The following is a 25763-nucleotide window of genomic DNA, read 5'->3' on the forward strand; positions in this document are numbered from 1 at the left end:
ATTTATAAGAGGCAGATGGCAAGCAATTGTCATAAATCATGCTTGTATGTCAGGTCACTGCTATTGGGTCACGACTTATAAAAATGGCATTGGGTTACTGATATAATGTTGCACTGGGACACAATTCCATTTTCAAGATATGCTTTCTCAGTCAAATAGTTAATAGTCAAATTAAATGAAAAATGAAATTTTTACAGATCTATCATTCTTCCCCCTTTAATTTCAACTTGATTTACCTTGTAAATGCAGACTAATTAGATGGCTTCACTATCAAAGAAGGACAAAATCATTCTGGCAAAAAAAAAAATGACAAAGACAATGGGTCTGTTTTTCACTAAATGCTGAGTAAGTCTTTCGAGTAAAATTGGTGTAAGAGGAGAATGAGGCTATTTTACGTTTTTTTCCCCTTCAAAAGTAAGTGAATCTATTCAATCTGATCCTTGTAGTTCAATGCTGAAAGAAACCATCAACTATTTACTTCTGGGTTATCAATGAGGCATCCACCATTTTGCTTTAAAAGTTCCAAATTGCAATGAAAAATCAAAATTCTGAAACTTTGTTTTTGAAAAACTGAAACTTTTCATTTTAAGAAGGCTGAAATAATTTTGCTTCAACTTGACTGTTACACTATAATTTATGATATAATGTGTAATGTAAACGTCAAAATACTTTGATCATTTCATTATATTATGACAGACATGTCATGTCATAATAGTCTAAATATTTTGGCTTAAATGATAACTAGTCAAAACAATAACGTTGAAATGAAATGCTGATTTTTTCCCCCCCTTGAAATGTTTAATGAAATAGATACATTCCCTGGGAATGTATCTATCTATCATCTATTTCATTATCTGACTTGTCGAGTCAGTGTTTGGGAGAATGAGGGTTTTTGCTCCGTCCTTTCTATGCTTAAGATATCTACAACTCCTGTCTCTAGGGCTGTTTAGACTTAACCAAAGCCAGAATGTGCAAGTAGGGTTTGGCCAACTGTAATTAAAGTATTTGTTCTCTGATGTTACAACATTTTCAGCGTCACCCTGGTAAGGAATAAGTGGAGAGTCTGAGTTGTATAATTGCTCCCATTTCCTTGGAATTCCAAGTCTAGAGTAGAGGTTTTCCTTTCTTTCTACTGATAAAATCAGCTTTGAGACAGGAAAGACATGAACTTGTTTTTGCTCATTCCTAGTGTCCCTAGTTTTTTTTCTTTCTTAAATAGCAGTTATTCCAAGCCTTACACCTTCAACCTTTATGGTCTAGGAACCGTAGAAAATACCCACAACATTCTATGTGGAGCAAGACAGCAAATCAGTCGCACAAGGTCATTGCTTTGTAGCAGGATGACATGATCAGCAGAGGGGCAGCAGGTCTTGAAGCCAAGCTTCTTGAATCCATGGGGTACTTTCTTCTAGGCCCTATATCAGTAAATCATTTAAGCATGTGAGTAGTCCCACTGATGTCTGGGGTAGAATGCACATGCCTAACTCCTTTTGGAGGAGCAAGACCCTAGGTCAGAGGTTCTCAAACTGGTCTGGGGAGCACACTGGTAGTGGTGTGAGAGCAGGTAAGTCATGGGGAGTTGGCTTTGCTTCTTTTTCTTGATGTCTAAATTTCATAAAAAGGCTGCTTAAAAAGTCAGTGTTTTCTTAGTATTGCGGTTCCTGTAAGCAGTAGCTGTGACTGTCACAGGGATGTAAGACCATGATAAACAGGGCCACCCAGAGGATTCAGAGGGCCTGGGGCAAAGCAATTTTGGGGGCCCCTTCCATAAAAAAAGTTGCAATATTATAGAATACTATATTCTTGTGTGGGCCACTGTGGGGCCCGGGGCCTGGGGCAAATTGCCCCACTTGCCCCCCCCCCCTTCTGGGCAACCCTGATGACAAATGGGAATGGGTGAAGAAGTGGTTTGAGACAGTCTCTGAACTAAAATGAGTCTGGAAAATGTTTGAGGATGCTAGTCCTAGTGGATGTGTTGCTGAATCATCAGGCATTTGAATAGAGCAAGCTTTAACCATGCATTGAAATTTGTGGCAAATAGGAACTGGACAGAGATATTGTAGAATACCTGTTCCCTGTCCAACCACTCTGATATGGTATTTGGGAACATCCACCATGAAAAGGCTGGGCTGAGATGGGTCTGAGTATCCCCCCTGATATTTGTGGTAGTTTTGTATGTGGCCCGGACCCCCATCCGCTTATGTAATTTTACACCCAGGTGTATAGAATACTTGCACATGTGCCCACAAAGCAGGATGTGTGTTTCCCTCAGAGTGAAGCCACAGATATTTTTCTTTTTTTGTTAAACTGAAATAGTTCATCATCCCTCCAACCAAAGTTTTCTAGCCAGAAGGATTTTTAATGGTCCACCTCTCTTTTTTGAGCAAGTGAGAGAGAGCATGCAAGTGCGCATGAGTCATAAGGGCTGCGATCTGTGCAGCTTATTTGTTTTGGGTTTTTTTTAAAAGGTGTGTTTGTGTATTTGACAACTGAGGGTGGGAATCTTTGCTTGTGTTCTTAGATTCTGATACTGTTATACCTGATGAATGGTATCTGACTCTATCAGTAGGTCTGTTGGCTTCAGTGAGATGACTTTCAGAGTGAGGCCCTACTCAATGTGAGTAAGGATATAGGAATCTCTTCCTTTGAATGTATAAACATGAGTCTCTAAATGGCCCTATCCTGTGAGACTCTGAACATCTCCACAAAAGTGTTGGATGCTCTCACTTCCCAAAGAAGGCATTGGGGCTGATGGTCTGCATCACTTCTTAGGAGGTAGTTACAGAATTAAGACGCATATTTATTAAAAAACAAAAAACAAAAAACAGGCATGTAAGTGCTAGGGATTCAGCTTGGTTGGTTTTTTAACCTTAGAAATATCAATCATAACTTTTGACTTATATTTTTTTCTGAAGGGCCCAATGGAGAACTAAAGCAGGATAGTGATGTCACATTAGGCTGAAATGTGACAGCCCTTTCTCACAGCCCTCAGCTGAGATCCAAGAGGTGGTTGACTCTTCTCTCTCAAATTGTCTAAACTTTGAAATGAAACATTTGAACAATAACAATTTCAAGCAACCCCATGAAACTTCCTCTCCTTCAGCTAAAGGCTGGGAAGTGGAATTTGCTTGCATGCTGTGAAGTCAGTAAGGGCTTGTCAATACTTCAAATGCTACAGCAGCATGGCTGCACCACTGTAGTGCTTCAGTGTAGACATTACCTATGCTGACAGGAGGGCTTCTCCCATCGCTGTAGGTAGCTAGGTCGATGAAAGAATCTTCTATTGACATAGCACTGTCTATGCAGGGACTTAGGTCAGTTTGACTATGCTGCTCAGGGATGTGGATTTTTCATACCTTTGAGCAATGTAATTAGGCACAGAGCTACAAAGGGATTTAAGCATTACAATGCCGAACTTTTAGATGCCTTGAAAATCACTAGAACAATGTGATACAAAACCTTATCCACCTAGGTTCCCCTATACAATGAATGGGGGAGAGAGAGGTACCTACAAGTCCACAAAAGCCAGTCAGGAAGCCCCCTAAGCTATCTGAGAGGTCTGTATCCAAACCCCTGCCCCTCTCTCAGACTTAGGCACTGGACTCTAGGGTGCAGGGGAGCACCTATCTCTGCTTGCAATCCACAACCAGCATCCCTCTCCTGGAGTCAGGCAGTTTAGGCACCTAAGATATTTCTTGCAAGAAATTCCAGAGGTGGTGGTGGTAATGGTGCCTCTAGGATATGGGAGACCCAGATTCCGCTGTCTTCCCATCAGACAGAGCAGAGAGAATCTCTGAACAGGAGTCTCTCGCCTCTGAGTGCTCAAACTGAGTTATGGGATATTCTAATGTGGGCTCCCTCATTCTCTCCCATTGACACTTTTCCACTGTGAATAAATGAATCATTGGAGCAGGGAGGCCGGACCCTGGGTCGCCCACCTCCCAGGTGGATGTCCTAGCCACCAGACGACAAAGTCCTTCTCTCTCTGGCCCAATGACTGAGTATTTGTCCAAAGTGGAACAGCTTCAACAGATGAGACTTAGGAGCCCATGTCAGAATAACCTACAGACCAATGGTTAGAGCACCTTCCTGAGGGGCTTTGAACAGATTCTCCAAATCAGGCAGAGGAGGGAATTTAATTGAAGTCTCCTACTTCCTGGGTGAGTGCTCTAGCCACTGGGCTAAAAGCTTAGGGAGATTTTTCTCTTCCTCCTCCTACCCTGGGGTTTTGAATGGGTTCTAATAGGTGTACTCTGAGCATGCTTACAGGATCAGGCCCTGCAGGCACAATAGGTGGAGGAAGGCCAATTTTCTGTGGGTTTATGGATCATGTTGGGGCTTAGAAAGGAGATAGCTGCCTCTGGATGGATGTGCACATGCCTAGAGGCAGAAATGTAGGTGCATATGGAACTTTTATGGAAATTTAGACACTGAGTGAGTTTAGGTGCCAGCAGGGTTAGGCAGCAGTTGAGCAGGGGTTTTGTGGATCACAGTATTGCCTAAAACTCATTTAGGTACCCAAGTCCCTATCTTGACCTAACTCAGTAGTTTTTGGTCCTCTACAGATTCTCTAGTGTGCCCCCACCCCAGTTAATTCTAATGTAACACACAAGCATAAACACTTTCAAAGGAGAAAAAACCTTACTATTACTTGAGATCTTCTTAATGCATCAACCCAATTTGGCGTTTGTTTTGCTACTTATCTTTAAGATTAATTTTCCAGTGAGGGGTTAGCACGAACTGTAGCTGCCAAAAGGAGAAGACATTGAAGAGCATTCTCTGGAGATTGAATTGAGCAAAACAGCCAAGTTAGTTTCTATATTTATGTTGAAGTTAGTTACATTTATACTGAACATTGCTTTGTATGGAGTGTATATATTGGGTTGATACAGTCGTAGTTAATTTCCAGATTGGCACTTCCCATAGCATTTCCAAAATGCTGGAAGCCCACACCTTAGGTCTCTGTGTGAAAGACTGTGGGCAACCAAGGGAAGTAGCATGAGGAGGGGTATAGCCATGAACTTTGCAGATTGCCTGTTCTTTGGCCAGTGTAAGGGAGCACTATTCGTAGACTCTAAAGCCAGAAGAGTCCATTCTGATGATCTCATCTGACCTCCTGCATAGCACAGGTTAAAGAACCTCAACCAATAACTTCTGCATCCATCCCATAATTTATTTTGAGCCATAGCATCTTTTAGGAAGATATCCAGTCTGAATTTAAAGATTTCAGGTGAGGCGGGATCCACCATAACTCTAGGTAAGTTAGTCCAATGGTTAATTACCATTCACTGTTAAGCATTTGTGTGACGGGTTGGGATGCCACCTGATGTGCTGAGATGCCACTGAGTCTACCTGTTCTGCCAGCATGGGCCCCCTTTAACCTGTCTTCCTGAGCCAGGCGATTAAAGCCTCCTCCAGCACACATGCAGGCAGGGCCACACCCAGCTGCAGATCAGCTCTGGGAAGACTTATCTTAAGGGACTTGCTCCAGCACTCAGATGTCCACCTCTACTGGAGTGCAGACCCAAAGATATATTATGAAATTTTCTCCCTTCCTCAATGTGAAAAGAGGTGTGCACACTTCTCCCCCCCCGCCCCAGTTAGAAATGACAGAAATTGGGTTTAATAATAAACAAAACAAATATTATTAACTATAAAAGGCAGATTTTAAGTGGTAAAAGGAGTAACAAACAGAACAAAGCAAATGAAATCAAACACGCAAACTAAGCTAGTTTCACTAAAGAAATTGGTTACAAATAGTATTTCTCGCCCAGTTTGCTCTGCTGGCCAATGCAGGCGTGAGAATAGCCATTAATAAAGCAGCTGCCCACCCCGCCTCAGAGTGCCCAGTTCTGGGATTTTCACCTACTAGCAAGTCCTGTGCTCAAAGAGAGCAGGGATTGCAAGTGTATACGATATATGTGGGGCACAAAAGTGCAGAGAAGAGCAGTCGTCCCTTCCCTTGTCATGTGTACTTGCTAACTTGTGCTCACAAAACCCGAGAGGTAGATACTGCACCTGGCAAGAAGACAGTTGTCTGTCTACTGGACATACATTTATCACTATCTTCTATTAGACTGTCAGACCTGTTCTCGTGGTTTTTTGGCCCCTCCAGAGATTGGCCTTTGCAGCCTACAGGGTAGGCCTTGAGTCAGAGCCGGGTAATGACACAATGCTGCATTTGTGAGTCTTAGTTGGTGACCAGAGTGTCCATGTTGGGGCTATAAATGTCTTTAAAAGTGGATTGTCATCTCACAAGAGTGAAAGTATAGTACCTCATTTCTTGAGAAGATGCTTGAAAAGATGATTCTTGTAGCTTACAATATTGTAACACTGAAAAGTTTGAGGTTTGAGTGCTAAAGCTCTGAAATCAGTGCAGTCACTCAAGTTACACTAGTGAGATTACAGTTTGGCCCTATGTATGTAGCCTCATTTTGCTGAGACCACACAGGATACAATTTTGGCTACATCTACACTTAAACTGCGAGAGCAGAGCAGCTGCAATGCTGTAGCATTTTGGTGTAGTCATTCACTACAGGGATGGGAAGGATTCTCGCATCACTCTAGTTAATCCACCTTCCTGAGGGGTGGTAGCTAGGTCAATGGAAGAATTCTCACATTGACCAAGTGCTCTCTATATGGGGGTTATGTCCACTTGACTACATCACTCAGGAGTCTGGATTTTTCACATCCTTAAATCAAATTAGCTACATCCTTCAACTTTACAATGGAGACCTGGCCTTAGACTAATTCCCATTGATTTTTTTCAGTGGTATTTAGGCTTCTATGTTTTAGGCATTTAGCATATCATTGAAGGGACAGACTCAAGAAGCCAAATTGATCCTGACTGTGGAATTCCATACAATGGAATTACAACATGGATGAATTTGGCCCAAAGTCTGATTTTGTTGGGTCCCCCTCCCTGCCCCCCATATCTCCTTAACTGGCATCTTTCTTGAAAGGTATATTTCTCTTCCACTGTTGTTACCATTTATTAAGTAACACAAAATCCAACAGCTAGTCTAGAGGCTTTATTGATGGTAAATCCAAAACATGAAAGAAATTAATCATTTAAAAATACTTTAAAATAGCAAAATGTGCTGACGCCACACAGAGTGCAGTTAAATAGCAAACCCAGACTGCTTTATTTTATTTCTTCTCAAAGTCCAACTCAGACTGAAGTCTTAATGTGTGGCAACAAAAGCCATGACTCTGTTTTTCTTCTAAGGTTGGAAGGGTTAATATAAAAATGCTAAAATCTTTATTGCGAGAAGATCTTTTAACATTCTGTCATCAGGTCAACATCCTTACATTCTGTGAATGAGACTGGTTGATTATAGGGTTAGTTTTGCATTACATTGTATTTTGTTTATCTAAACTAGCACTGTCTGTCTTTTTTTCCTGAAACCAACACTTTTTTTTTTTTAAGCAGGGCCCGAACAATTTCTTTTTCAATGTCTATGCTGTTAATCATACCTGATTTTTATCTGATTGTGACTGCCACAATTGAACAGGTGCTGGAGAATAGAAAAATCAGATAGGCTTATCTAGCTATGTCTAATCAGAGAAGAATGGAATTTTCCATAGCTGTCAAGTTCAGGCAAAGGATAATGTTAACCAATCAAAGGCCTAAGTGTCTACAGCTGTTTACTTTTTACAGCATATTTTTACAATTGTTTGTATCTTTCAGTTTGCACCACGTTACTGTTTAGCTTTGAAAATGGAGCTGTCTTTTCTCTTTGAATGTTTACCATATGGGTCACAGCAGTTTCTCTAACATGTTTGTGCCTGAAAGGTCAAGGGTGAGTTTCTCTGAACAATGCCTGTTACTGTATGACTAGTCACTGAGCTAGCTGGCTTGATAACATCAATGAGAATGTTTGTTTACCTGTCTTGTTTTGTACGACGTCTATAAAACAGAGGTTCTGATTACTGACTTAGAGTGAGTGGGATATAAGTTAACCACCACAATCATGTTTAGTCACCTGGAGAGACCAGATCTGGGGGCATAAAAGTTGTTTAGTCTAAGTGCTTATTTAGGGCTAGATTCCACCACTCTCACATTAAGTTTTCCCATATTCCTTGATTATTAATGGGACTGCTCAAAGTAAGGTACTACTAAATGGGCAATATCCTGTCACTCCTTATGAAAAAGGATAGCACCTTCCTGAAGGGAATGTGACCACTTATGGAATAACCTTTATTCCTGTTGAGTAAGTCCTATCAATCTGGTCTAAGATGAGCAACGGAGGCAGAGTCTAGCCTTCAGATGAGTAACAAAGCTTCTAGCTAGTGACAAGTGGGGTGGTGGCTGTGCTGGTGAGGACACCTGTCCATTTGGACCCCATTATATAACAATCCATAGAATTTAATAGAGAATTAAACTACTATAAGATGGGTGCACACCTGCTTGAAAGACCATACTGGAGCCATACCATCAGGGGCTCATTCACCTGCACATCTACCAATGTGATATATGCCATCATGTGCCAGCAATGCCCCTCTGCCATGTACATTGGCCAGTCCGGACAGTCTCTACGCAAAAGAATTAATGGACACAAATCTGACATCAGGAATCATAATACTCAAAAAACAGTGGGAGAACACTTTAACCTGTCTGGTCATTCAATGACAGACCTGCGGGTGGCTATATTACAACAGAAAAACTTCAAAAACAGACTCCAACGAGAGACTGCTGAGCTGGAATTGATATGCAAACTAGACACAATCAACAAAGGATTGAATAAGGACTGGGAATGGCTGAGCCATTACAAACATTGAATCTATCTCCCCTTGTAAGTATTCTCACACTTCTTATCAAACTGTCTGTACTGGGCTATCTTGATTATCACTTCAAAAGTTTTTTTTCTCTTACTTAATTGGTCTCTCAGAATTGGTAAGACAACTCCCACCTGTTTATGCTCTCTGTATGTGTGTATATATATCTCTTCAATATTTATTCCACTCTGTATGCATCCGAAGAAGTGGGCTGTAGTCCACGAAAGCTTATGCTCTAATAAATTTGTTAGTCTCTAAGGTGCCACAAGTACTCCTGTTCTTTTTGCGGATACAGACTAACACGGCTGCTACTCTGAAACCTGCATACTGGAGTAGTTATCAGTGGTTCACTCAAGATGGGAAGACAGATCTAGGGGGGTCCCTCATGGGTCTGTCCTAGGGCTGGTACTAGTCAATATTTTTACTAATGACTTGAATAGTGGAGTGGAGACTATATGGTTATAAAAATTTGCAGATGACATCAAGCTGGTATGTGGTTCAAGCACTTTGGAGGACAGAATTAGAATTCAAAATGATCTTGCCGGACTGGAGAACTGGTCTGAAATCAACCGGATGAAATTCAGTAAAGACAAGTGAAAAGCTCTGTACTTAAGAAAAATCAAGTTCACTAATACAAAGTGGGGAATAACTAGCTAAACAGTAGAATGGCTGAAAAGGACCTGGGGGGCTATAGTGGATGACAAATTGAATATGAGCCAATAAAGTGATCCAAAAAAGGGTTATCATTATTCCAGGTTGTATTAACAAGAGTGTCATATGCAAGACACAGGAGATAGAGAAAACAACTATTTAGCACTGTGAGGGTCTCAGCTGGAATACTGTCTAGTTTTGGGCACCACACTTTAAGGAAGATGTGGCTAAATTGAAAAGTCCAGAGGAGAGCAACATCAATGAGGTCATGCTTTCTAAAGCTTTTATGAGGAAAGATTAAAAAAAAAAACTAGCTATGTTTAGGCTTGACAAAAGGAGACTGTGTGTGTGGGGAGATGAGGGAACCACATTAATTTTCAAATGTGTTAGAAACTGTTATAAAGAGAACAGTGATGATTTTTTCTCCATGTCCACTGACTGTAGGATAAGGAATAATGGGCTTAATCTGCAGCAAGGGAGACTATAGGTTAGATATTAGAAAAAAAAATAATTCCTAGCTATCATGCTAGTTAAGCACTAGAACAGGTAACCAAGGGAGGTTGTAGAATCCCCATCCCTTGAGGTTTTAAGAATGGGTTAGGCAAACACCTGTCAGGAATGGTCTAGGGATACTTGGTCCTGCCACAGTGCAGCGGCTAGGGATGGAAATTGACTTGATGACCTCCTTGAAGTCCTTTCTAGCCCTACATTTCTATGATTGTGATTATTAAATGTCTATAAAACCTTATTGATTTATGATTCTATTGAAATTACGTCTTAAAATGTCCCAACAATATTCTAGCCAGTAAGTTTAGTGCCAATGCAGCACATGCAGTTATACTCCTCCATAAAGGGAACAAAAACAGAGCATATGACGCATGTCCAATCAAAACGTCAATGGAAACATAGAGTACTCCCAATGAGCTGCCTCCAATGAGCTACAGACCATGAGTTATGATGGGTTGGGTCACAGAAACCCCCTTGGGACTGCCACCTGATGTGCTGGGACTATCTCTGAGCCTGTTTTCCCTGGCAGGTTGGAACCTCAATACCTTGCCAGACACGCTTGCTTGCTGCAAACACAGATCCAGGCCTGAACCACGTTCCCCACAAGCTGCAGACTTAACTGAAAAGCTTAAAAAGTGCTACTGTCTCCAGCACCCAGATACCCAGCTCCCAGTGGTGTCCAAACCCCAAATAAATCCGTTTTACTCTGTATAAAGCTTATACAGGGTAACTCATAAATTGTTTGCCCTCTATAACATTGATAGAGATGCACAGCTGTTTGCCCTCCAGTTATTAATACTTACTCTGGGTTAATTAATAAGTAAAAAGTGATTTTATTAAATATAAAAAGTAGGATTTAAGTGGTTCCAGGTAAAGACAGACAGAACAAAGTAAATTACCAAGCAAAATAAAACAAAAGCCCGCAAATCTAAGTCTACTACAGTAAGAAACTAAATGCAGTTAAATCTCACCCTCAGAGATTTTCCAATAAGCTTCTTTTACAGACAAGCCTTCCTCCTAGCCTGGGTCCAGCAATCACTCACACCCTCATAGTTACTGTCCTTTGTTCCAGTTTCTTACAGGCCTCTCTTTGGGGTGGAGAGGCTATCTCTTGAGCCAGCTGAAGACAAAATGGAGGGGTTTCCCAGGGGCTTATGTAGTCTTTCACTTGTGGGTGGAAATCCCTCTCCTGTCCTGTGTGTAAAATCCCCTCCACAAGATGGAGTTTTTCAGTCACCTGGGCAAGTCACATGTCCAGGCATGACTCGGTTCTCTACAGGCCGACGCCGTGTGAGCCCTAGCGTTCCCAGGAAAGCTCATATGTAGATTGATATCTATCAAGGTCCATTGTTAGCCAAGTACTCCCAATTACTTGAATAACCCCTTCACACTATGTTGACCAAATCTGCCTTAGGTGTTTTCTACAGCAAACACTTTAGATACAAGCATAGAACCAATGCTAATAACTTCAGATATAAAAATGATACATGCATACGAATAGGATGAATACATTCAGTAGAACATAATCTTTGCAAAGATATGTTACATGGCATATGTAGCATAAAACATATTCCAATTATGTCATATTTACATTCATAAGCATACTTCTATAAAGCATGGGGTGCAATGTCACAATTTGCATGAATAACTCAGAATAATTTTGTATAATTAATCTGTTCAAGGAAATCAGTTTGTTTGTGGTCAGTTTGAGGAAGCAGATGAATTTAGTTGAATAAACCAATTATTTGTCCAAATCTATTTATCCAAGCTTTCCCAAGTCCACTCTTTGCCACTACTGTGTGTTCACAATTATGCTGCATGCCAATCTCTGCTTTACCCCACATCTAGATGATCCGGATGGTCCCTTCTGATCTTAAAGTCTGAGTCTATGAACTTCACATGCACTGCCATTCCTTAGGTCAGCTTCCTAGCTGAGCTTCCTCCTAAAAAGTCTCACGTTCATCTGGCATGCTGTCCCCCAAACCAGAGCCTGGCCCTCTTCTCAGTCCTGCATTCAACTTTTCATACTCTTATCCCAATGTGTTCAGTCAGGGCTGTTTTCTTAAAAGCCATGTGCATATTCTCTTCAAGCTCCTGCAGTTCTCTCCCATTTCCTCCTTCAATGCTTCAAATATCGTCTTCGAGCTGGAGGTGGAGATCAGGGCCACCAAATGTCCCCAAACCTCAGAGCTGTTCCAGTCTGGGATTTTGCTTTGAGCCCATCGATTGCTTGGGCTGGCAACAGTTTGCCTGAGTATTCTAGGACATGTTATTCCTGACCCTTGCACAAGTACATGGTGGGTGCGTGTGCATACATGCACATGCATGTGCGAAGAGGGCACAAGGAGCCTCCATACCCTTTGCATACTCTACGCAAAGGCCAGGTATAGCTCTTTCTCTGCTCCCATGGAGGTCAAACCAACCAAAAGGGGTAGGGATGGATGCATTGTACACACTTCCCACGTGTACCAGGCAGCTGGGGAAGAGACTGTGCATGCCACAGGGGCAAGCCCTCCTGCATCTTCCTCTGGAATATTGGAGCTCAGCACCATCTCTGCCCTTGGTTGTGCCCAAAGGGGCATAGTCTAACTCACTGCACCATACATGCTGGCTGGGCACTTTTCAGTTTTGTATCTCAGGTCTTGCTGACTGCTCAGCTGGACTTTGAAAACATGTGCTGGGAAAAGTCTTTTGAAATTGTGATCAACAGCTTATACAAAGTCCTTTCCCTTAGGCACAGACATCTGACTTTATGCCTCTCCAGAAGAGCTAACCGAACAATCTGGTATCAGTCTAGTGAAGTGTTGATGTGGGAGGATAACTAAGACAGGCCCTATGTATGGGAGATTTATTTTCATTGTAAACAAAACATTGCCATAAATTCCTGAAAAGGGGAATAAACAGCAGAAGCCAAGATGATAGCCTATGAGAGCTGCTATCATAAGGTAAGCGGAGTTGGGCTGAGTCAGCATTGGGTGGGGAACACCTAGCAAATGTGTGACTCTGTCAGTGGCATCTTTTCTCTTTAGCTCCTTCCTTCCTAAACTGTGGCCCAGGGGTGCCGTGTACTGTCACAATTGCATAGCACTTTGGAGATGGTTCCATTTTGGTAATGGAGGATGAAATTCCTGTATGTAGTGTGGTGACTATATTCAGTGTGGAAATCTCTTTAGACCCTTTCAGGAAAAGGGACACTAAATAGAGGCTATTTTTACACACGGGTTTTAGTCTGACATGGCAGCAGAGATGACCTGTGCCATAGTGGGGGGCGGCGGCAGAATGAGGGCAGCCGGCTTCAGCAGTGTTACTGAGCATGCTCAATCCATGAGTGTATGGTCTGTACCAGCCAAGCAGCAAATTTGTTGGGGCACACGAACCCGCGTGCCCTCCCTCCCCATGTCGCCTCTGCATTGCAGTATACAGTATTCATGCTAACACACTTGTGGCTACCAGGATAACATGCATGCAAGGAGGGATGATATTTATGGCACACTATTGGACTCCCTCTGCAAGGATCAGTGGAGAATGGGATTGGTATGAGGGAGTAGTCCACAAGAGTGCAAGACTTGAAGCTCTTTGGGGAAGGGACCATCTGCTTGTGCAGTACCTAGCACAATGGGGCCCTGATCCATGACTGGGATCCCTAGGTGCTGCAGCAATACATGGGCTGATTTGATTTCCTTCCCCCCCGCCCATTGAGTGGGGCAGATGCTCCTGGGAAAGCACGGTGCTCCACTCACACTACAATGTTCACTCTCCTATTGCATGACAGGGAGCTTGGGGAGAGATTGTGCTTCTTAAGGCAAATTCTCTAGCTTGGCTCCCCTTCAGCACCACTCCCTACAAGGCCAGTGGCTAAGGACCAAACTGTGGTTCTAGATATTTAGGGCAAAAAGGAAAAATGTATGGCATTAGTCTTTAAATACTTAGATCTATATTTCATTAATTGCATGAGCGCAAATACTGCAATTATGCATGCAATCTTGGTCACGTGTTTGTGTAATCCTGGCTTTTTCTGTAGTGCATGCTTTTGTGTAAAGATGCACTATGTCTAGTGACTCTTCTGTCTGAGTTGAAAAATTAAGTATCACTCTTGTGATTTCTGTCTTATGACATAAACCTGATTTCTCATGCCAGAGTTCTTTTCACTTAGCAAAACTGGAATTGCTGCTGGTGTTATGGATTGCGGGGGGATCAGAGCAGGAGGCCGTAGTTCTAATGGATGTTCCTGTAGCACTTTCATAGACTAGCTCAGGAGTAGGCAACCTATGGGATGTGTGCCAAAGACGGCACATGAGCTGATTTTCAGTAGCACTCACAGTGCCCGGGTCCTGGCCACCGTGCTGGGGGCTCTGCATTTTAATTTAATTTTAAATGAAGTGTCTTAAACATTTTAAAAACCTTATTTAATTTACATACAACAATAGTTTAGGCTAGGTCTACACGGAGGGGGGGGGAATCGATTTAAGATACGCAAATTCAGCTACGCAAATAGCATAGCTGAATTCGACGTATCCTTTTCGACTTACCCCGCTGTGAGGACGGTGGCAAATCGACCGCCGCGGCTCCCCCGTCGACGGCACTTACTCCTCCTGATGAGGTGGGACTACACGCGTCGATTCAGGGATCGATTTATCCATCTAGATGAGATGCGATAAATCGATCCCCTAGAGATCGATTTCTACCCGCCGATCCGGGTGGGTAGTGTAGACTAGCCCTCAGTTATATATTAGACTTATAGAAAGAGACCTTCTAAAAATGTTAAAATGTATGACTGGCACGCAAAATCTTAAATTAGAGTGAATAAATGAAGACTCGGCACACCACTTCTGAAAGGTTTCCGACCCCTGGTCTAGCTGTACCCTGTTTGTGATCGGCAGTGTTGAATTTCCCAAGGAGCTAGAAGACCTAAGTGAATGGAGGGGTCCTTTACTTCTGTCAGCATTAAATACAGCGTGGCCCTCGTAGTAATGGAGCACCTCACAATCTTCAATATGCTGTCTCACAACACCCTGTGAGCAAGGGCAGAGCAAGCACCCCCATTTTGCAGCCTGGGAACTGAGGCTTCAGGAAACAGTCTCTCCCCAGCAATTGAAACCAGGTCTCTGGAGTCAGAGTCCCAGCCCTACAACCTTAGCCATACAATCTTCCTCCTTACAATAGCAAAATCCTAGAAAAGGGCTTACCTAAATAGTCTCTTTACTAGTGCCCAACCCTGTGTGGTCAGTGGGAACTGACGGCACTGAGACCAAGTAGAAGGCAACCACAACTTCACGGGCCCTGTTATATGGGGACACTTTATGTTCTTTCTATTGTGTTTTCAATGCAATTGGCAGGCTTCTGTGAGTAAGGATCCTGAAATGCTTTCCCTCAGAGGAGCAGGGCCATAGATGGAACATGAAGAATGGCAAAGGTGGTTTTATTTATTGTAGCTAAACAAATAACCCTTTCCCCCCATTTTATTATTCCAGGCTCTAGGCACCTCTGTCCAAATATAGTTAAACAACTTGCAGAAAACCAAACTCTCATGTCCCTCAGCTTTGATTCCCCACAAAAGCCCACTGCTGCAGCAGCCCATGCAAATAGATGTGCTCTACTGTGTGCCTTAAAAATCTGGACCGGGGGTGGGGGTGAGCAGCTTGTTCCAAAGATGGGGGGCCTCATGGGGAACACTTTACCACCAGCCTCCCTCTTTTACTTGGAAGATCCAGTTCCTTCCCCTCCACCAATTGCAACGGTGGCAGTATGACATGAGAAGAGAGGCAGTCTCCCAAGCAGGAAGATTCCAAGCCATTTAGGGCTTTATAGATCAAAACCCCTTACATCCAATCTGGAAATCCATAGGCAGACAGCGTAGATCAAGAAGCACTAGTCCTGTGCTGGTACCAAATCTCTGGCACCCAACAACTCCTGGGCTGGGCAATGAACAGGCAATCAACCACTGCTGTTTGGTGTCATCCTCAATAACTCTCACTACCAGACCAACTGTATCATCTGTCCAATACCAACAGTAGTGAATTGTGACACTCATTAGCAGCGGGCAAGCAAAGGGTCAAAGGTGGAAGCAAAGAAGAGCAGCTGTGGGAGGGCACACTTGGGGGCTGATAAATGTAGCATTAAGGGATATTAAAATGTTTTTAATCCTTTAAATGTGCAGAAGATACAATAGAGATGACTCATGCATGGGCTGCCGTCATCTCTGTATCCATCCTTGCAGGCAATGGGCCGATTAGTCTGCTAATAATTACTAACTGGTTGTTTTTCACATTGTTGGTTTATTTCTTTTGGTTCACTTCCATCAATGGTAATGATGAGAAAAACAACCCCTCCTTCACCCCCCTCCAAGCTGACATATTGTGATGTTTAAAGTGCCAGAGGACAATTTGTTTTCTTGATTGACTTAGCTATACAGAGGTAGAACTTCTTGTTATGCTCACAAATCTTTACTGCTACTACTAATAGACTGCCCATCTCTGCCTAATAAAGATTCACGCTGCAGTTGTGGGCCTGAGCATAGAAGTAGGATCAAGGAATTCCTGAGTTCCAGTTGTGATTTGGGAACATAGGGACAGACCTTGAAATGCTTAGCACTCACATTTGGTGCCAGATTTTTCAGAAAAGTGCAGGTCTTCTCTTGCCAGATAAAGGCCATATTTTCAGAGCTCTGCATCCAGTACATTAAGCCTGCTTGATTTGATGCCTAAATTGGAGCTGAGCAGTTTTGTGAATTGGCCCCTGATTGCAGAGGCTGAACCCCTTTGAAAATTGAACTCTAAAAGCCTGATCCAAATGAAGCCTTTAAGATCAAGCCTAAACACCCTCTGGCTTTAGGGAAAGCATTTCACCCTTCTGCCTTAGTTTCATCTGTAAACTGAAAGTAATATGTATTCACAGAGGTGTCATAAAGACTAATTGGTTAATGTCTAAAAATAACTGGAAAGCAAAAGCACTATATTAATGGCTTATTAAGGCTACAGGAATGATTTTTCACCCGTCTCTAATGCCCACAACAATTTTAAGGATAAAACTTTTCATGCCTATTGTTGGCTGAAAAGTAGACTCTGTCAACTCACTTGAGTTTTGTCATCCTCAGAAGGTGAATCTTTTTAATGACGATTATAGATTTCCACTAGGTTGTGTCATGTAGTTATGGTGCAAAATTCCACAAGTGCCTGATTTCAAGACTTTTAAACGCGATGTGCTCTTATGGGTTAATATTATGGATCTTGGAACTGAATTGCATGTGGTGCCATCTGTGGCAGTTCAGAAGTAGTGTTTTGATAACGGACCTGGGCATATCTCAATGATCTGTGACTATTTGCATTCACCAACCATTCTGCCTGGCTAGGGGTGGAGGGAGCAAACCACATGGGCTTCTACAATTCTACAAAAGTGGATCTGCTGAGACATCACAGGCTGGTGGAAGGGGGGAGACTCCATCCCTGGCTGGGATCTGTGCATAACATCCTTTTCCCAGGTTTCATGTGTGACATGTAGGGTAGCATTTTGTTCCTATTCCTCAGAGATGAGCACTGGTATGTCTGAATAACCAAGGAATCTTTTGAAGACAATGTGTTGAGCACGCTCCAGAAATTGTCAGCTTTCAGTGCAAGACCTGCCCTTTCTCTTCATTCTTCATGTTCCATCTTAATACTTATTCATTTCCCCCAACAGGGATCAGTCACATTCTCTCAGTGCAGGGGGATTGTTGGTGTCTTCATTCCAAAATGTGTGGATGGATGATCTAAGAGCACTGAGATGAACCCGCTGTTCATTTCCTGGGTGTGACTCTCAGTGGTAAGTTGTTTTTCTGAGTGCAGTGGTTGCTGATTTCCGACTACATCTTCAATTTCTCTCTCCTGCTGCTCACTTGCATATACCCTCTGCACTCTCCCAGTTCTCCACCCGCTTACAACCTTTCCCAAAAACAGGAGAAAAGAAGGAGTTTATTTGTTCATTAATTCTGTTAGCTGTGAAAGTTTCTAGAGGTTTGCAGTTTCCAACTGCTAAATTTTCATATTAGATTCTGCAGTTCAGTATCCATGGTAAGAAATTCTTCCATTGCAAACGAATGGCTCTTAGGTCATGATGTCAACACAGGGAATGGAGTAAATGTACACTCAACAGTAGTCCAAAACAAAATCTGCTATTCCCCACTTTTTCAGTTTTTAACCTGGCACTGTGTTTTAGTCTGAGATTTTTATTTCCACTAGTTAGGGGAAGGGTTCAGAGTGAAGAGAGGGGGGGAAAAAAGGCATTGCCATCCTCAAATACCACCTATGATCCCACTTTGCTGGATGGCTCTGCTAAAATAATCAGGGGTGAAATAGATAATCAATAGTGAAATATTGCCATACAAAATGTTATTGTCATTAAGTTTATGAGTTAATAGATCATTGAGATAAACTAGGAGGTTCATATGTCTCTTCTTGCCTTGATGGAGCTGCATAACTAGACTGCCATTTCTTTCATAGCCACATTGAGTTTCTGGAAGTTTAAGCTTTCATTTAAAAAAAAAGTTGCTAATGCCTCGCCAAAAGGCAAACCAATGCAAAGAATCCTGTTGCATGCCAGTCTAGCCCAACCCCATATTTCTCCTTTGATAGATTGTAGCGCTGGCAATGAGGAGATATACATCACAGCATGCAAACCAGCTCTTCCAGAGCAGTTACAGTGATGTAGAAAACCTTATTTTTCATAATCAATTTAACTCACAACTGGGGGAAGATAAAGGGAGATGCCCATAAGGTGGTTGACCAAAGGGACTTGACACTTAAATGTGGCTTGGCTGGCATCTCAATAACTCTATGCACGTGCTCCTTTTAAGTCCCACTACTGGATAGGTCAGCCTCCAGTTTTGCCTGCATACTTTTGTATACGTAGCTGGCTGTATGAACTCTTCCGTCATGCATCTTGGACAGTTGGCTGATTACAAGGTCATGTAAACAACTGCACATCTACTCTTGCAGTTGGAATCAGTTTCACATACAAAAGTATATATGTAAAAATCTGAGGCTTAAGTTGAATATTTGGCCTTCTAATTCCAGGAGTGCATACAGAACACTCTTACCTCATAACTGAACTAGCTTTGTGTCCCAGTGACAAAATTTGGGATTCCTGTACAATGCATTGTGATGGTTCTCAGAGTACCCAGGACTGTGAGTCACCTTGTTACCCTCCTTGTTTCCAGTGAGACTTGCTTATACCTGCTTATACTTAACTGGATGTGGGCTCCCTGACACCACCAGCCTGTTAGCCCAGAGGAGAGTGCTTGGGTGGTTCTGTCATTCTTTATTTTGTCTTGCAGGTTAACAATAGGTGTACCCCAGTTCCTGAACCCCTTTGAAGTGTTCCCTTGTAGTATGCTGCTCCTTCTTCAGTGAACACTCACAGAAATACCAGGTCTGCTGTCTCCAAAGGAATAGTGTACACACCAGCTTGTATGATTCAACTCAGGATCAGCTCATATAAGACCATAGCACTGAGATATATTTATAGTGAAAATAGCAATGAGGTTTTTTTTTTATCAAGGATTCAAGAAATAGTTAGTAAGGATAATGGAACTAAGTTACATATGAAACAAAATCATACACACTTTCTACAGACTAAATATAACAGGCTAACCTCCTGTCTAAAGAAGACTCGTCTTACTCAGTCTTTTGCAGCATTTTCCACTAACATAGGCAGTTACATTTTCATGAATGTAAACACATTCACTTCCTAGGTGCAGGATAAAGGGGCGTCATCTTTGTCTTCTATTTATATCCCTGTCTGTACTCCAACAGGGCAGCAGCACTCAGGAAAATAAGCTACAGAGCTTACAATGCTTAATTTAGAGGCCAGCAGAGACAGGTGAATAAACATCTATTGTCTGAAAAAGAACCTGTTTAGCTGCCTTTGTGTACATACATTTTGGTTCAAAACACATTTGCAGTAAACATACATAACTCTTTACATGGCATCTGTACATACATTGCGCAATTATATTAATGACCAGCGTGACCCGGCCTTTTATTTAAGACTAAGGATGATTTGTTGAAAGAGAATGTACATAACAGGATGTTCTTGTAGCCCCCTTGCCAGTGGGCATTGAGGAGTTTTGTAGTCAATACACATACTCCTGCATTACCATTTAAAAATAAAATCACTTCATACCTTCAAGGCCTGACTTTGAGATCAGTCTCAATCTGGTCTAGGGGTGTGTGTGCGCGCGCGCTGCCTATAGGTGTAATGTTGCTTGGACAACTGAGCCTAGGTTGTTCTCCCAAATAGAATACTTGAATATCCAAGAGATGTTAATTGCATTCACAAGTAAATAAGTGCAAAATTGTACCTTCAATTTAAAAAAATCTAGGGTGAAATCCTGGATCCATTGAAGTCAATAGGAAATTTGCCACTGACTTCCATGGAGCTAGGATTTCATGCCTTGCCTTTAACCTTCTAAAATAGCAATAATGGCATTGATCCCCTACTGAAAAACAAAAGCAGATGGTCATAGCAGTCTCTTCTTTTCTGGCAGGCAGAGATCTAGCCCACAAATGTCACTATAAGTTAACTAAGACAGCTCCTCAGAGGAGATTGTGATGCAAGGCCTTGATGTTGATGTTATTTTGGGAACTTGACAGTGACTTTCTGTTTGGAACCTATTGGGCACTCTTGCATTTGCAAGGGGGAAACTGGATGGCATTCTATTAGTAGTGCCTCTTTTTTTAGTTCCCTAATGTATCGTTCTCTTGTAACTACTAATTTTTTGCCATGCTTTTTGACTGTATATAATATGCACTTGATGTGGTGAACTGTAACTGTGATATCAAAAGGACTTGCCAAAATAAGCCACTCATTAACTGTAGGCCATTATTTGTTGTTAACTCATTTGGAGTCCCATGATTACCTAAATGTGTGCAACAGTTTAATTTCAGACATTTGAGAAGTGGACCAGAAATAAAAGGGATTTTTTTTCTATTTAATAGAAGTGAGCCAGCCATGGACTAATGGAGATCTGGAATGCCATGTTGTTTCAAGTATTGGTCTTGCATTTTGTTTCCTGTATCAGCTGCAGATTTCACACTTAACCTTGGACCAGTTTTTCATTTCTGCTCTGGTCCTTTACGCAACTATTTTCTTACACTACAGGATAGAGTAAAAGAAACTGGCAGAGTTTCAACCACATGTTATGGCTTTAGATTGTGTGTGGGGAGAAGAACATACTCCCTGAACATTCTCCAGCTACAGTCAATTATGCAGGATATATATGGGTGAAAGTAATTTCACTCTAGCTAAAATAGTTTTTAAAAAATTAAATCAGCCTTTTTTTTTTTTTGAGGCATACAGGAGAAAGAAGCTATGTGCATCCTGAGGCATCCCATTACATCAGACCACTAAACTGGTAGCCATGTGAGACAGAACAAAAATTGCAAAATTTCTTGGAAGCTCAGTTCAGATGTTCCCTGTAGAATTTAAACACAGTGGATTACTAACTAGTCTATAATCCCAGCTAAGTGATTATTGCAATAGTCTGCACAGTTAACTTCACTGTGAGCAGTCAATGAGAAAATTTTGAACCTGACTCTCCTCTCACTTAGTGGGTTTACCTCAATGGAATTATTCTTGATTTACACTTGAGTAAATGAGACTGGAACAAGTGCCATGGATTTAGCTCAATTAGAAGGGTATTTAGGGCATCCTTCTCCATTGCCTTGCATCTTGTGCAGTTACACCTGTGAAAAATACCACCATCCTGATTTGGTAGCGTTTTGTGCTCACTTTGCACTGGGGTAAATGACTGCATAAGATTCAAGACAGTGAAGAACCAGCTCATCAGTTTGTACTGAATTCTAACTTTGTGTTTATACATGAACAGCACCCCATCTTTTCTAACATACATGCTCAGAGAGGTTTTTAAAAATACATCCTAATGTGGTGCATGCTAGAGATAGTGACACAAATTACGAAATATTTCTTGCTGTGTGACTTGGCATGCCGTTTGAAATCTCACGACACCCAACGAGCCAGATCCTCAGCTGGTGTAAATTGATTTCAGTGGGTTTGCTTCAAAGGAGCGACATCAGTTTACACCAACTGAGAATCTGTCCCATTGTTTATAAGGAACAGACTAAGGAAGAAGTGTTAACTCCAATCCTTGACTCTGATTAGAATGCCATTGTGATACCCTTTAATGATGGTGGGAGTTAATGAGGGTTAACTCTATAGATGATGTTTAGGGTTACCAGATAGAAAGTGTGAAAAATCAGGACAAGGAGTATGGGGGTAATAGGCGCCAATATAAAAAAAAGCCCCAAATATCAGGACCGTCCCTATAAAATCGAGACATCTGGTCACCCTAAACATTTTTTGTCTTTAAATCGGTGCTGACTTGTTTTTGTTCTGGGTAAATAAACACACTTTATTTTGGCTTCAGCATGTTACACCAGCTTTGTTCACACCATTAGGCTGGAGAGCTTCATAATTATTTCAAACTCAACTCCTATTTCCAAAGTGCCACAATAACTCTGTTGTAAAATATTGTGGTGATGGCTAAAGCTTGGTCTGTACAAATGTTCTCAGCATGGGGGATAGTTTAAAAAAACCCACTCAACTCTTTGCAAAGGAGTCTGTTTGTTTGGAGTTCGAAGCTGTTTTTTCTCCAAAAAGCTCAGATGCTTTCCACTCTCTGATGTGTTTTTTTTGTTTTTTGTTTTTAAAAAGCTCAAAGGTACAGCACGGTAATCTGAAATAGCCCTTTTCTACAACATCCCAGAAATTACAGTGAGTTTTAAAATAAGATTCCTACAGGGATTTTTAATTTGTTTGGTGCTATCAAATGAGGATTGCTGACCCATAATGGAAAAAACATAGGGATAAGTTGGGACCAGTGGAATGAGACACAAACCTACTGCTGCAAGCCCCCTGTCCCCGTGAATTTGACTTCTTACATCCTAAACAACTGCTCTACAAACATTCCTTCCAAATCTCCAGTGTCTCCTCCATCTCTGTCCCCAAACCCTCCCTTCCACCAAAATCCAATGTTGCCTAACTCACAATTTTATCACAAGTCTTATGACGCATATTTTTTTCAAACCCTCAGGTCCTGGAATCATGGGACTATGAGAAAATCTCAGCTTTTGGGGGTTCCCCTGAAGTCTATCCAAGACCTCCCACCCCCAAGAATGTGTTTTCCCATCCCCCAAACTTGAACCTCTGAGCATTCTTCATGGGTGCGGGTGGGTGGGCAGGCAGGCAGGTGGGTGGATGTGAGTGGGAGATGGAGGAGGAGAAGGCAGGCAGGGACCTCAGCTGAGCCATTCCAGGGAGCAGCTTCTTGCCTGCCCATGAGGCAAGACAGTTGGCCCTTGTAGCAGAAGGCTGCAACTGCCTTCTCCCTACCCAGCTGATCAGCAGATTGGGAGGGAAGTGGAAGTGATAGTGTTGAACATTCACTTACTGTTTTTTGCTTCTCCCTCTACTACGGGGATCAGCAACCTTCGGCCCGCCAGGGGGTTTACCCTGGTTTGTTTACCTGCCGCGTCTGCAGGTTTGGCCGATCGCGGCTCCCACTGGCAGCGGTTCGCTGCTCCAGGCCAATGGGGGCTGCGGGAAGTGGCGGCCAGCACATCCCTCAACCCGCACCACTTCCCGCAGCCCCCATTGGCCTGGAGCGGCGAACTGCAGCCAGTGGGAGCTGCGATCGGCCGAACCTGCGGAGGCGGCAGGTAAACAAACCGGCCTGGCCCACCAGGGTGCTTACTCTGGCAGGCCGCGGGCCGCGGGCCGAAGGTTGCTGATCCCTGCTCTACTACCTTCCTCTCCAATTTTCAGACCATACCTGAAGAGGAGAGGTGGGGAACTGCCTTATGTCCCCCACCATGTCCCCTCCCCTCCCCCTTAAAATTACACCCATGGATGGGGAATTGGATTATATACCTATGCAAGAGAAGTAAGAAGGACTAAATAACCACCTTCTCTGCCTCTTCACAACTATCTCAGCCTTGGGTGTGGGTGTGCAGGAGTAAACCCATTTACATCTTCCCCCTCTAGAGTAGGTCTACAGAGAAAAACCAGGCATGACTCTGTCTCCCAATACACTGGCGAGCACGTGTAAACTGGGTGAGAGGCTTTGTAATTTACTGCTGCTGTAGACCAACAGCAAACTGCTTCCCCCTCCCCTGAGTAAGGGGGAACCAGGAGGAAATTGTTTCTCTAAGGAGTATCTGAGTGACAGCGCCTCCTGTAGCATTCCTAGTGTGGTGCTCCTATGCCCTGCCCATGCCCCAGGCTTTGTCTAAAGTCACAGTCTAGCCCCAGTCAGGACCAAACTTTCAAAATGGATCTCAAACTGTGTATGCAAAGTCCACATTTAGACATGCAAATCTAGTAGTTAGAGGTATATTTACAATTTGTGAGAGCAAATGTTGTTTTTTCACATGCAAAGAGGCATGGGCACTGGTTTCTGGGTGTAACGTCAGAGGACATTTTCACAGCTCCAGCCTTATTTTTACTGTAATTTTCATACGAAATGTTAAAGGGAGCTTTTTTAAGACTATGGGCCTGATTCTGCCCTCACTTACACAAATAACAATGGAGTTGCTCCAGTGTCAATTAGTATCAGCCCTGGGTACTGTTCATGTATGATTCTTATTTTCTTTTTTATGGTAGCATCAAAAATTGTCACAAATTCAGATGCTCCAAAAATTACATGAAGCTGAAGGGTCAGTGCATATACAAAGGTAAGGAGATTAGTATGATATTTTGGGCTCTTCAGACACACGCAGGGCTGTGTCTGCATCCCAAGGATCTCATTCAGGTGCAATATGAAGATGGACCTGAGTTGGGATCCAGATCTGGATTTGAACTTCTGAAAGTTTGGGATGTTCAGAACTGGAGTTTTGTTTTGGCCTTTTAGGAGTTGCCTGGCAAACTTGGTGCTGAATCCAAACTTCCACAATATTTGAGGGTGTTCTTGATTTAGGGTTTTGGTCTCTCATGTAACTTTTTAATCTAATATGACCATCATTAAATATGAAGGCATACAAATACTGCATCTAAAATCTGACTGAACTCTCTGCCACACCATGTACATATGCGCAAAGAAATGGAGTATAGGCAATATGCATTACAGGGGTGTGATTTCTAAAGCACCCTAATGTGTTACTCCCTACTTGGTCCATGTAGACTCTGCTGATGCACACTAAAAGTTCCCTAGTGCACTTCAACATAATACTACATTAAAGTGCACTAGTGAGCACCAGCAGGGGCTACATAGACAAATTAGTGCACAACATGTTAATGTGCTTTAGAAACTGCACCCTTTTTGTGCACAGTGCCACACCATGTACATAAGCCCTTTAGCTCTTCATCACATTGTCTTTCCCACATTTGAGTTGCTGGACCAAGTTCTAACTTCCTGCAAGCCCCCCCACATCAGTAGGGTTTCATGAGGGTTAGAGAATACAATTTGCTCCATTCTTTTTTTGTTCATATTTGTCTTGTTCTCTGTCTCTGTAGAACATCTTCCATATGTTTATTTTCTTTATAATCTGTAGCTGCCACTGGGAATCAGTGCTGAACTACAAGATAAGCTCCACACACACAATGGAGATATCCCATCTCCTAGAACTGGAAGGGACCTTGAAAGGTCATCGAGTCCAGCCCCCTGCCTTCACTAGCAGGACCAAGTACTGATTTTGCCCCAGATCCCTAAGTGGCCCCCTCAAGGATTGAACTCACAACCCTGGGTTTAGCAGGCCAATGCTCAAACCACTGAGCTATCCCTCCCCCCCATATATTTTGTCCCAATTCATGGGACAAAATATACCTAGAATTCTTTCCTT

At 42.5% G+C, this 25763-nt stretch overlaps 1 long non-coding RNA gene across 1 annotated transcript; it reads left to right on the forward strand.

Moving 5' to 3' along the window:
• Positions 1 to 12652: 12652 nt before the first annotated feature.
• On the forward strand, positions 12653 to 20878 carry LOC122174175 (uncharacterized). Its single transcript, XR_006175637.2, has 3 exons — positions 12653 to 12881; positions 17611 to 17733; positions 19244 to 20878. It is a non-coding gene; the product is annotated as an uncharacterized LOC122174175 (long non-coding RNA).
• The last annotated feature ends 4885 nt before the right edge of the window (positions 20879 to 25763 follow it).

The sequence above is a fragment of the Chrysemys picta genome, chromosome 3, assembly GCF_011386835.1.
Source record: "Chrysemys picta bellii isolate R12L10 chromosome 3, ASM1138683v2, whole genome shotgun sequence".
In the NCBI taxonomy this organism is placed as follows: Eukaryota; Metazoa; Chordata; order Testudines; family Emydidae; genus Chrysemys; species Chrysemys picta.